The following is a 12415-nucleotide window of genomic DNA, read 5'->3' on the forward strand; positions in this document are numbered from 1 at the left end:
ATGTTCTAATCACCCTTTAAGATCTAGTCAGCAATTTACTCTGCAAATCGCTTAGCGCTTTTAGCGTGTAAGCGATTCATAAATCTTAATAAAGATACAGATAAAAGATAACCTAACTGACAGGAGCGATTTGACAGAGAGACATTCAAACACCTCAAAGATATAAATAATGCATAAGAAGAAAATCGTCTTCAGAAGAGAGAAGCCTTTAGAACAAGTCAACAGTATGAAGAGCCAGGGGGATAGACGCTGGAGCATCAGGACGCACGTCCTCAGGGGAAGGTGTGGCGGATGCCTGGAGCAGCCTTTTAGGGGAAGTGGTGTAAGAGAAGGCATAGGAGAGGCACGGGGGATCCTTAGTTCATTGCAAAGCAGTGAGGGGAAAGCCAGAGGTCAGGTACACACTCGGAGGCCAATGCAAAAACACTGAGCGTTGAAACTGTGTGCTGAAATTCAGCGCAGGGTTTATTAATGCACAAAGTTTGATTTATGAGCACAAAAAAAAACAAATGCTTCCTGCACAGAAAACATTTTTTGTGCACACAAAATAACAAGTACGGGTCCCGGTATTGGAACTCCAGCTTCCGCCCGGGGACTAACATTTTTACTCCAGCAGGAACTAGGAGTTAAGTTTCTGGTGCTAAGAAAACGCGAGGTAAGCCAGCGCACCTCTCTGGAACTGGGAGGGTAATAATCCCATGCCTTCATCAGCATGGGATTTCCATGCAAGGGAGCTAATTAAACGCATATTGTCATAAGCGCATTTTTTGGATGGAAACCTCCTTGCTGAATCAGCAGTAAAGTTTGCGCAGAAAAACAGTGAGCACCATTGAGGGTTAAACTTTGCACCGTGCTGACTGTGCCTTCTTGCATCAGCCTGATTGATTGTGAGCCCTCTGGGGACAGGGGAAATACCTGCTGTACCTGAATGTAACTCGCCTTGAGCTCCCAATGAAAAGGTGTGAGCTAAATCTAAAAAAAAAACATAACAGCAGCAAAAGTCACAGGTCTATGAAATGCACCAGGCATGAAGCTGAGCACGCGTGGCAGGCCTTACAGCGCTTATTTTTCATATTTTCTATGCCTCCATGAATCTCCGACCAGTTACCTAGAGTTTCAATGAGAAGGCTGCGTGCTACTGAGGAAATCTCCAGAGATCTAGGAAGCGGATTACATCGGTACCTTAAATATTGAACTCAGTTACAGTAATGTTAGCAACATTTTGAGGAAGCTGGGCCAGCCACAGGACTCAGCCTGAGTATGGGAGTCAGAGGAAGAATTTCCACTCCTGCTCTGTATTCGTTTCAGGGCGCTGAATGCCATTCGTGCCATTATCACAGGCCTGCAGCACATGCTAAGCCACAAAACAGCTCCTTCTTGTATCCTAGGTTGAGAGTGAGGCTAGTCATTAGGGATGGGGTTTAATCATGCGAACCCCTGATTAACATATAGGTGGTCGGTGGATAAGAAGGGGGGCCAGGGGCCAACAGGATTTTTTTTTTTAGTAGGGGTGGGGTCATACTACAGGCTTTGTGGCCCCTTTAAGATCACGGCCTGGGACTGTCACTGAGGGCAGAGCACAACTGTACATTTTCCTAACACACAGACATGGCCTGGGGCAACACAGGGTTCGCTAAACTTGTACTACTCACTTATTGCAATTTTGTGAGTCCTGCGAGAATTTTACTTGTGTTAAAATGGTGCTTGCAGCTTTGGGTTAATTCTATTTTTACACGTGCACAAGTTATAAAACCGGGCATACATGTGTGCGTGCCGGGTAGCATGCGCACATATACGCCCGCGCGCTGGTTTGAAAACTCTACCCCTAAATTAACAAAGGAGCAGTAATCATTCACACCAGAAACTCCAATCAATCTCAAGAGGTCCCAAATGGCTCCCAAAGAGGTGATCCTCTTCGGTTCGTCCCTTTGGGAGTGACCTGTTCCTGTCAGCTGGCCCGAATTTAGCGGGTCTGAGGATGATTACATCACCCAAACTGGCTGGACTGAGCAGCAACGCCAGACTGCAGAGGCGACCGAGCAGGGGCCTCTTCTGACAGGAGGATGGAGTCCCCCCCCCCCCCCCCCACCAGCCAGTTCTTCTGCGAGTAGGAAAACTTTCCAGCAAGAAATGAATAAGCTGTTCTGGGAGGGTAAAAATAATTATATCCCGAGTTTGCAAAGTACTGTTGTTGAGAGACTCGGTGCAGTTCTAGCAGCTTCACATAAACCTCCTGGACTCAGCTTTAGACTTGTCCCAGGTCTCTGCTGCAAACCGAATTCTAGTTTTATCAGAATATGGAGAAGGCTCATTTTTCCTTTTCAGACACTAAAAGTCTTTCTACAGCATAAAAGGGAAAATGTCAAAGTAAGCGTGAAGATGGGGTCCTTTTTTGGATTTTTATAATCTGGGGCATTAGGTTTGCAGATTGCTTTGTTTTATTGGCTAATAGAGTCGATTTTTGGTTTTGTTTGCCTCTCATTGTTAATTATCCTTTTTGTAGTTTGTGCTGAGGTACCCATTCATTTATTTTTGCTGCATTCTTATCTTTATTGTCAGTTTGCTTTGCTCACATCTGCAATAAAATAGAAAGGTATAAAAAAAAAAAATCCAGAATTGGAAACAGGAGGACATACATAGAAAATCACTTGTTAAGAGTTGTAAAAATATAGAAGCCAATGACTTAGAAAGGTGCAAGTCATGAACAACTGCAGTTTTTAAAGGCAAACGTATCCCAAGGCTAAATAAAATCTTGTTTTGTTCATGCCTCTACTCTGCCTTCTTAATTGATTAATTGTTCTCTTGTCCCTAAACGTGTTACCTAGTGCAGCTCAGAAGGAAGAGCATTATCTGAAGACGCAGGCCCCCTATTTTTCCAATGCTATGCCGGCCTGACAGCCATGCCATGGGGCACCTTTAACAGCACCTGAGAAGGAGGACTAGAAAACACCCTGGCATCAGGCCAGACACACACCACATCTACTATAATAAGATAGCAACAGAGTCAATGAGGACAACAAGAGGCCCGAATGGTCCATCCAGTCTTCCCAGCAAGTTGTTTAGAGTAGCAACTGCCGCTGCGTGCAGATGACCTCCAAGCCTCATCGCCAATGTTATGATTCCATTTCTAGCAGGGCCTCCCAAACCTTTCATGGTGATTCGACCGCCAGCTAGGTTTTCAGAATATCCCCACTAAATATGTATGAGATCAATTGGCATCGACTGAGTCTCCATCTGACAACCCACAATGCATTGCATGCTGGCTGTTGAACACACTTGAATGTTAACACTCCACTTGTTCATTGAGTCCCTGAGGTACAACTATACCCAAAGTAAAAAGCCCACCTCAATTATCGAGAGCAATTATTGGTTTTTTACTTTGGATAAAGTAGTACCTCAGGGACTCAATGAACAACTGGAGTGGCACACTTTATTTTAATAGTATCCATATATTTAAATTTGCTTTCTCCATATTTAAATTTGTTTTCTATTCAATTGGAGAAGAGACGGCTGAGGGGGGATATGATAGAGGTCTTTAAGATCACGAGAGGTCTTGAACGAGTAGATGTGACTCGGTTATTTACACTTTCAAATAATAGAAGGACTAGAGGGCATTCCATGACGTTAGCATGTAGCACATTTAAGACTAATCGGAGAAAATTCTTTTTCACTCAACGCACAATAAAGCTCTGGAATTTGTTGCCAGAGGATGTGGTTAGTGCAGTTAGTGTAGCTGGGTTCAAAAAGGTTTGGATAAGTTCTTGGAGGAGAAGTCCATTAAAGGCTATTAATCAAGTTTACTTAGGGAATAGCCACTGCTATTACTGGCATCAGTAGCATGGGATCTTCTTAGTGTTTGGGTAATTGCCAGGTTCTTGTGGCCTGGTTTGGCCTCTGTTAGAAACAGGATGCTGGGCTTGATGGACCCTTGGTCTGACCCAGCATGGCAATTTCTTATGGTCTTATGTTCTTATGTTTCACAGCGCTGCTCGACTTATCTCACTGGCTAATTTAAATAACAGTTTAATTCTGTCATTGGCTGCTTTGCAGATACAGAACGTCCTATAAAAGCCGGATGACGTTGCATGCTGATGTGTGACCCGGGCCATTTGAGTAAGCAATGCAGCGTTTTGAAGAACTAGGTGCTCCTGACAAAGATTACTTTTGAAACGCAGTACGTGTCAGGCGCTTTATTCATAGAAAGGACTGGACTAAGACGCTGCAAAGGGCCACACGTATGTTTTTATCTGCATTATAAAAGATAAACATTTGTCATTCACAGAAGAAGTTTTTTTGGACTATGGTAGAGTATCAGAGCTTGAGTCTTGACCATACTGATGCAGCTTCTATGCGCGCTAAGACAAGCCCTAATGCTGCGTTTAGTGCCGCCAGTATACAAAAGCAAACAAGGGCACTGCTCTACGTAAATAACAAAAGAAGAAAGACAATCCGAATGAAAAGTGCGCTCAGTCTTGAAACCTGTGTTTGGGTGAACACCTGCAATGAAGGGAGGACACCGATCACACTTGTTATATGCCCAACAGCACTCATGTTAGAAAAGGGAGCATCAGCCCGTATCAGCTGTTTAATGTTCTTGCCACGAGTATATGAAATAAGCGGCATGTCCAGAAAATAGAGTGGATGGATAATGCGTTCCACCGCTTCCTGATGATAGCGGCAGATCGATGAGCTCTATTAGAATACGGTAATGTGCACACGTGTTCATCACAAGGCGTTGTAGGCTCGCATTCAAGCAGAAGTGCTCAGTCAACCATAAGCATTCCTGATGGTTTGGCTGGGTAAGCTCAGGTAAGAAGAAATCTATGGTGAAAGTCTCTAGATTATAATTTGAAATCTTCAATATTAGAGCATAATCGACGAAGCCAGAAAAACTGGCTCACATTTTATAATGGGAAGCACACCCCATTTCTGGTGCCCCTTAAGGGAAAGAGTGGGGAGGGGGGAGAGGGGGGAAACTGTTGAGGGAAGGGAAACTGACAGCCTCCTGCAGTAGGAATTGAACTGCAGGGCAGGAAGTGAGGGGGAGCAGAGCTCAGGTGTCCACCTGATTAAGGAGAAGGAGAAGCCAAAGGGGGGGAAGAAAAGCCTTGGAACCAGAAAGAAGGGGGTGAAGCCCCACTCTTAGGGTATTACCTGTGACCTTTGGGCCTATGGAACTCTGTGCTGGTTTGGAGTGCTGGCAGCCTTATACTCCTTCCAGGGATCCTGCAGAGGGAATCTGGCGGGAGAAGCACTAGCAGTGGAGTAGGGTGAAGCGGACAGTGTGCTGGGGGACACCCAACAGATGACCGGAGAAGGCCCTGAGATGGAAACCTTACAATTTGTATGACCTTGAGAGATAGTAACTCTGAAAATGGAGATAGTTTGATTTATGCACACAAAATATATTTACTATACAGAAAGCAATTTTTGTGTGCATAAATCATTTTATGCTTGGAAAATTATAATATATGCATGTAAACCATGTTTTTTTCTGCAGGTACCAGAACTCCAGCTTCCGCCCATTGACTTACATTAGTCCTGGAATCTTTACTTCACCTCGGACTAGGCGTTAAGTTTCCAGCACTAAGATAAGCCAGCGCACCTCTCTGCATTAGGGAGTAATAGCCCATGTCTTTCAAGAGCATGGGACTTCCATGCGAGGGCACACATTTAAATGCACATTATTATATGCACATTTTTTGTGTGCAAACCTTCTTGCTGTAATGTTTGCACACAAAAGATGTGAGCACCACTAAAGGTTAAACTGTGCACCGTGCTGAGCGCGCCTTCTTGCATCAGCCTGATTGATTGTGAACCCTCTGGGGACAGGGGAAATACCTGCTGTACCTGAATGTAGCTCGCCTTGAGCTCCCAATGAAAAGGTGTGAGCTAAATCTAAAAAAAAAACATAACAGCAGCAAAAGTCACAGGTCTACGAAATGCACCAGGCATGAAGCTGAGCACGCGTGGCAGGCCTTACAGCGCTTATTTTTCATATTTTCTATGCCTCCATGAATCTCCGACCAGTTACCTAGAGTTTCAATGAGAAGTCTGCGCGCTACTGAGGAAATCTCCAGAGATCTAGGAAGCGGATTACATCGGTACCTTAAATATTGAACTCAGTTACAGTAATGTTAGCAACATTTTGAGGAAGCTGGGCCAGCCACAGGACTCAGCCTGAGTATGGGAGTCAGAGGAAGAATTTCCACTCCTGCTCTGTATTCGTTTCAGGGCGCTGATTGCCATTCTTGTCCTTATCACAGACCTGTAACATATCCTAAGCCACAAAACAGCTCCATCTGGTATCCCAATCTATCAGTTAGCTCTGATCTTCTTTTCAAGGGTAGTATACAATCATATCTCCAGTTGTTGAAAGATCTGAAGGGGAAAAAAGCTCTTTGACTTTCTTTCTGAAAGACAGATAGCTTCAAGACAACAATATGGGAGGAGTGGGTGGCATTCCATAGGGCTTAGTAAATTATTTTCTCTCACCTTCCGTACTTTGTGGCTGTAGCTCTCTCTATATTTGTATCGTAAATTAACAGTATTATTCCTAAGTAGTTTTGTGGTACCCACCTGTATTTAATTTTTATTTATTTATTTAAAAACTCTTCTATACCGTCGTTAAGTTGGATAACCATCACAACGGTTTACATATAGGCACGATAAAAATTATGAGTGGTATAGATTACAAATTAATCATGTGCCATCATAGTACGGTAACAGTGCAAAGGGGTACGTGTGTAAGATACACGCGTAACCCCCGAAAAGCTGCCCCTTCCACCCACTGCGCTTGCCCCAGGATGCGCGTAAGTCCCGGGGCTTTCCTGGGGGACGTGCCTCGGGCAGGCGTAACTTGTGAAATAAAGGTACAGGGGGGAATTAGTTAGGGCCAGGGGGCAGGTTAGTTAGGGGAAGGAAAGGGAAGGTGGGGGGCGACGGATTTCGGAGCTTGGAGGGACCTTGGAGGGAACGAGGCAGGCTGCGCAGCTTGGTGCGCGCAAGCTGCCAATTTTATGCGCGTATCTATTAAAATCCGGCGTACTCTTGTTTGTGCCGGGTGCGCGAACAAAAGTATGTGCTCGCGAACTTTTTAAAAATCTGCCCCTTTATTTTTTAATTGTGTATAACTATTCTGCTTCCCAAAGTCCTCAGACTCAATCAAAGCAGATTGCAAAGTTCATGAAAACAGAATACAGTACATCCAGTCACAATCAAAGCTCATATTTAAAATCCTATCATCCTATAGGTTTATACAAGCATAATTAACAACTAGAAGTAAAATAATAAACTTAATTCACTACCCACATCCTAAACTCCCAATAATCATAAAAACAAAAAGCTGAAACTATTCCATCAAGATGAATGTTTAGCAGTTGCTAATCTACTCTGCATGCAAATGCCCTCTCAAGGTCAAAACTGGCTGAGGAAGAGAAGTCAGTGCCCCAGTATAGAAGGAATGCCAAGAGAATTCCATCTCCAGTTTGGTAAAGAGGAAGAGGATAAATGGTCTGTAACCACCTGACCAAATAACCTCCTCTCCTTGACAATTGCTGAAGGAGAAGGTGTGGTCTAATTGTTAGTGCAATGGGCTGCAAGGATAGGAAACAAGGGTTCAAATCCCACTTTCTCCCAGCACTCCTTGGTCAAGTCACTTTATCATTCATTGCTTCAAGAACCCATTTAGAAGTCCATATTCAAAGAACCACTGTTCTGCCTCCACAGTGTATATAGATGTTTCTTTGTTACACTGCAACCTGCGTCAATTTATGATATTGCTTAGCTTAGAGTCTCTGCATATGTAGTACTTCCTTTCTTCAGTGGCTATTTTTTAATGATTCTTTGCTCTCTATTGGATCTATTCCTTTTTGCTTCCTCTCTCTGTCTGTATTCTCTTGATTCTTTCTGTTGGTTCTTTCTTCCTGCAGAGATCTCAGTTGGGAAAGGGCTATTGGCAAACTAACAACGCTCCTATATCCTCTTCAGGCTCCTAGAAGCATTGATTTTTTTACCTTTATTTATTTCTCATCCAAACACTGCAGCACAAAAGATCATGGTGAGCGTACCTTTAATGCAATGGCAGCTCCAACCTCACGGGACTACCATTGCCTTAAAGAGCCAAAAAAATAAAATTGAGGCAAATGGGAAGGTTGAGTGGAGGTCAGTGCCGAGCGGTCAGTCACATGGCTGGGGAAAGGTCAGTTCGGTACCATTTTGGAAAATGGTACCGACCAGGCTGGGTGAGGGTGCACCCGGCCCCAACATGGGATCCATTTTAAATTATGGGGGGGGGGGGGGGGGGGGGCTGCAGGAGGAGGGTCGGGGATGGGGGAAAGGAGGGGCTGGGACACAATTTTTTATTTTTTCCTTTCAGGGGGAGGGGGGAAGAGGGGTTGAGGGGTAGGGCCCAGGACCATTTATTTTTTAATCTGGAGGGCTGTCAGATTCACTTAGGGGTGGGTGGAAGGGGTTAAGACTATTGGGGAGCCATTAGTATAACTTGGGGGTGGGGGGAGGGGTCGAGACTATGGGGGGGGGGGTATGTTACTTGGAGGTTGTGGGGTAGGGATGGGAAGGTGGGGCCAGGGCTGGAGCTTTTATTTTATTGAAGGCATTTGAGGGGTGGAGGGCCAGGGCCATCGCCACTCCATGCCACTTCAGGCTACCGGACTGAAGGCACTCTACTGAGGGAGGGACCGAATGGTATCACCACAGGAGACATCAGTGCTATATCAACATCTTGTCTTTTTGATGTCTTCTTGATGTCTTCCTTTTATTCTTTTTTTTTTACTCATAGGCAGTCCCCAGTAGGGAAATGCATGTTCACCATCTACTGGAGATAGAGAATACTGGCTGGCTGATTTTGGGGCAGGACTATATATCTGTGATGTCAGCTTTTGCTCTGTCTCCATCTGCTGGCAGAGGTGCATAACCCATTGGTGGGAATTGGCCTGCCAGAATGCAGAGGAAATGACTATTTTCCCCCTTTAAAAAGGCTGTCTGAAAACTATGTGCCCAGTTCCTCAAGGCACAAACTTTAATATTCACTGCTGAAAACTGGCTCAAAGCCCGCAGGTAAAAAAGTGCCCCAGTAATGTCTTAGGATGGATGCCATCTGACCCCATAGCTTTGTTCATTTTGAGGGACCAGGCTGCTCTACTTATCTTCTCTCTCCACTCAACAAGAAGCCATGAAAACACACAGAATTTAAAGAGAGAGAAGCAGTGGAAAAAGGGCCTCTTCGAAAATGTTATGATCCCACTGTGCATGCATTTCTGTTTTTGTCCCGAGCGTTTGAAAGTGGATTTAGCAAGTCTAATAAGTAATTCAGTCAGGTCAGGGAAGCAGTACAGTATATGGATGTTAATTGTGTTAAACTCTCCTGAAAACTGCCACCAATTACATATTCCTCCTACACTGTAGCATGCCCCTGGGCATTGCAAATGAGCCCTGCCCCATAACTCAGTCATACTAAGAACCCAGTAAACTCAGCTGAGGAACAGTATGGTATAGGGAAGTAAAATGATTTACTCAAAGTCTGTCCTCCTACAGCTGGAATACACCACCTCCCATTATGCAAATATTATAATGCAAATACTTCAAGAGCTCTGTGCATGCTTCCAGGGTATGCCTTAGAGGGTTCATGCCATAGTCATTTTCAGCTCTTGCCCAGCAAATAGGGAAATTAAATTCTTTCTCAACTTCCACCTTTAACCCAAGGAATGATGAAATCACCCCTGGTATGGTACTGACAGGAGAGTTTACAGCATAGTCCTGATGAAGTCTCCTTTCTCTCCTGCCCCAGGGCCGAGGTTAGTCTGGATAGTAGGGATGTGCAATCATTTGCAACAAAATAGGAAATAAAGTCGATATTTCCTATTTGGTTGCATTTTGGGAATAAAAAAAAAAAAAGATAGGAAAACCCATAACATTTTGTAAGGTTTGTCCTAGCGTTTTTTGGGGGTTTTTTTTAGGGGGTAGTTTAAATGCAATTTAATTAAAAAAATAAATAAATAAAAACCCTTTCTATTTATATAAATATACAGCCCGCACCCCCTCCTACCTCCCTAAGAATCACCCAAGCCCATGGTGGTCCAGCAGGAGGGTAGACCCAGGAGAGATCTCCCGCTCCCGGGCCAGTGGCTGCCAGTAATCAAAATGGTGCCCGCGGCCCTTTGACCCCACCATATGACAGGGGCTACCGAAAACATCCCAAAAAAAAAAACATTTGCACACCTCTACTGGATAGTGCTCTCAGAGAGTCCTGAGTCTGAATATCAAGAAATGGAAATAAGCAGGTGGAGACGGAGAGACTATGAGGTGTATCTGGGTTCCCAATCCATGAATTACTACTGCATAAAAACATAAGAGCATAAGACTTGCCATACTGGGTCAGACCAAAGGTCCATCAAGCCCAGCATCCTATTTCCAACAGTGGCCAAGCCAGATCACAAGTACCTGGCAGGAACCCAAGGGGTAGACAGATTCCAAGCTGCTTATCCCAGGATAAGAAGTAGATTTCTGCAGCTCTACCTTAATAATGGTTAATGGACTTTTCCTCCAGGAACTTGTCCAAACCTTCTTCAAATGCAGCTACACTAATAGCTTTCACCACATCCTCTGGCAATGAATTCCAGAGCTTAATTATGCACTGAGTAAAAAAAAAATATTTTGTCTTATTATTATTTTTAAATGTATTACCTAATAATTTCATTGTTTCTCCCCCGGGTCTATGTACTTTTCAAAATAGTAAGCAACTAATTAATGTTTACTCGTTCCATTCCACTCATTATTTTATAGATCTCTATCATATCTCCCCTCAGCCATCTCTTCTCCTATTCTCTTTAGCCTTTCTTCAAAGGGGAATTGTTTCATCCATTATCATTTTGGTTGCCCTTCTCTGTACCTTTTCTAATTCTGCTATCCATTTCTTGAGATGTGGTGACCAGAACTGCACACTATACTCAAGATGAGGTTGCACCATGGAGTGATACAGAGGCATTATGATATTCTCTGCTTTATTCCCCATTCCTTTCCTAATATTCCTTAGGATTCTATTTGCTTTCTTGGCTGCTGCTGAACACTGAGCAGGAGATTTCAATGTATTTTCAATGATGACTCCTTAGTGGTGATTCCTAATTTTGAACCTTGCATTTTGTAGCTATAATTTGGGTTCCCTAAGTGCATCACTTTACATTTGGGTTCCCTAAGTGCATCACTTTACATTTGGCCACGTTAAATTTCATTTGCTGTTTGCCATTTTCATGCCCAGTCTTCCAGATCAGGAATGTCCTCATTTTCGGTTCGGATATGCCGATCGTTTAAAACAAACGCACATCCCTACTGGATTTGACAGGGAAGATGAAAAGAGGACAACAGTTAGCAGGGCAGGTAGAGTCTAGTGAGGATTTTTTGAGGAGAGTTGCAATCACAGAATGTTTAAAGGCAGCCTGAAAGACTGAGGATGTGACAAACTAAGGGGATGACTGCAGGGGAATGAATAAGGCGGAGCAGAAAATGAAATAAAACTGAGCAATAATTTGTGGCCAAGTTGCATCGAGATTTTACAAAACATTTTTAGAATTCTATTTGCTGTCTAGGGATTGTAAATATGTTGGAACTGGATAAGGGTGTCTATCCCAGCATCACTCATCTTTGTTCTGGTTGAGTTTTGCAAGATCTTTCACATCTGCTTTGATGTCATAACAGTTGTATTTTATCGCACATAAATATATTTGGATGTCTGTTAAATTTCGCCATTTAAATTCTAATGTAACAAATTTGGCACCGTAAAAAAATAAAATTGGCTCTTTCAACCGTGTGCTTTTTTTTTTTTCTGTCCCAGTATTTTTCAGTTTTGGAAAAAGGAATGCGACGAAGCCCTCCTTCCTCTTCACAGATACCTCTTTCAAACTAGTAGTGCCCCAGGCAGCATCATTAAATGGAGACCACGCTCGCTCGGCACTAGGGAGCCTGCTCCTGGAAGGACTCTGGAGAGTTCCGCTCTCTGAAGAACAAGCCCAAAATCAATAAACGCTGCAAATAAAACTGCTGTTTCTTCAAAATACTTACACCTTGCAATAAAGGTCAAGGCCAGTGGCAAAGCAGACACAAACTGCAACGCCCTGGCCCCAGGCAACAGAAAAGAAGTGGCCTGAGGCGCTCGGATCAGCAGTGGGGGAGAGGAGAAGTAGAGATTCACAGGTGGCCACCACCGCTGCCGCTTCTGGGTCGACCCGGCTCCAGGTCTCCTGCAGTAACTCTGTGGAGAACGGGGAATTCCGCGGAAAGGGTCAGATTTTTCAGCCCTCCCCATGGCTGCAGAATTCCGGGAGAGCGGGGGCATTGCTTATAGTGTAAATGTGAACTATCTACAATCCGATGGGTTGCTGGATCCGAGGCAAGGTCATGT

Source organism: Rhinatrema bivittatum, chromosome 1, assembly GCF_901001135.1.
Source record: "Rhinatrema bivittatum chromosome 1, aRhiBiv1.1, whole genome shotgun sequence".
Lineage (NCBI taxonomy): Eukaryota > Metazoa > Chordata > Amphibia > Gymnophiona > Rhinatrematidae > Rhinatrema > Rhinatrema bivittatum.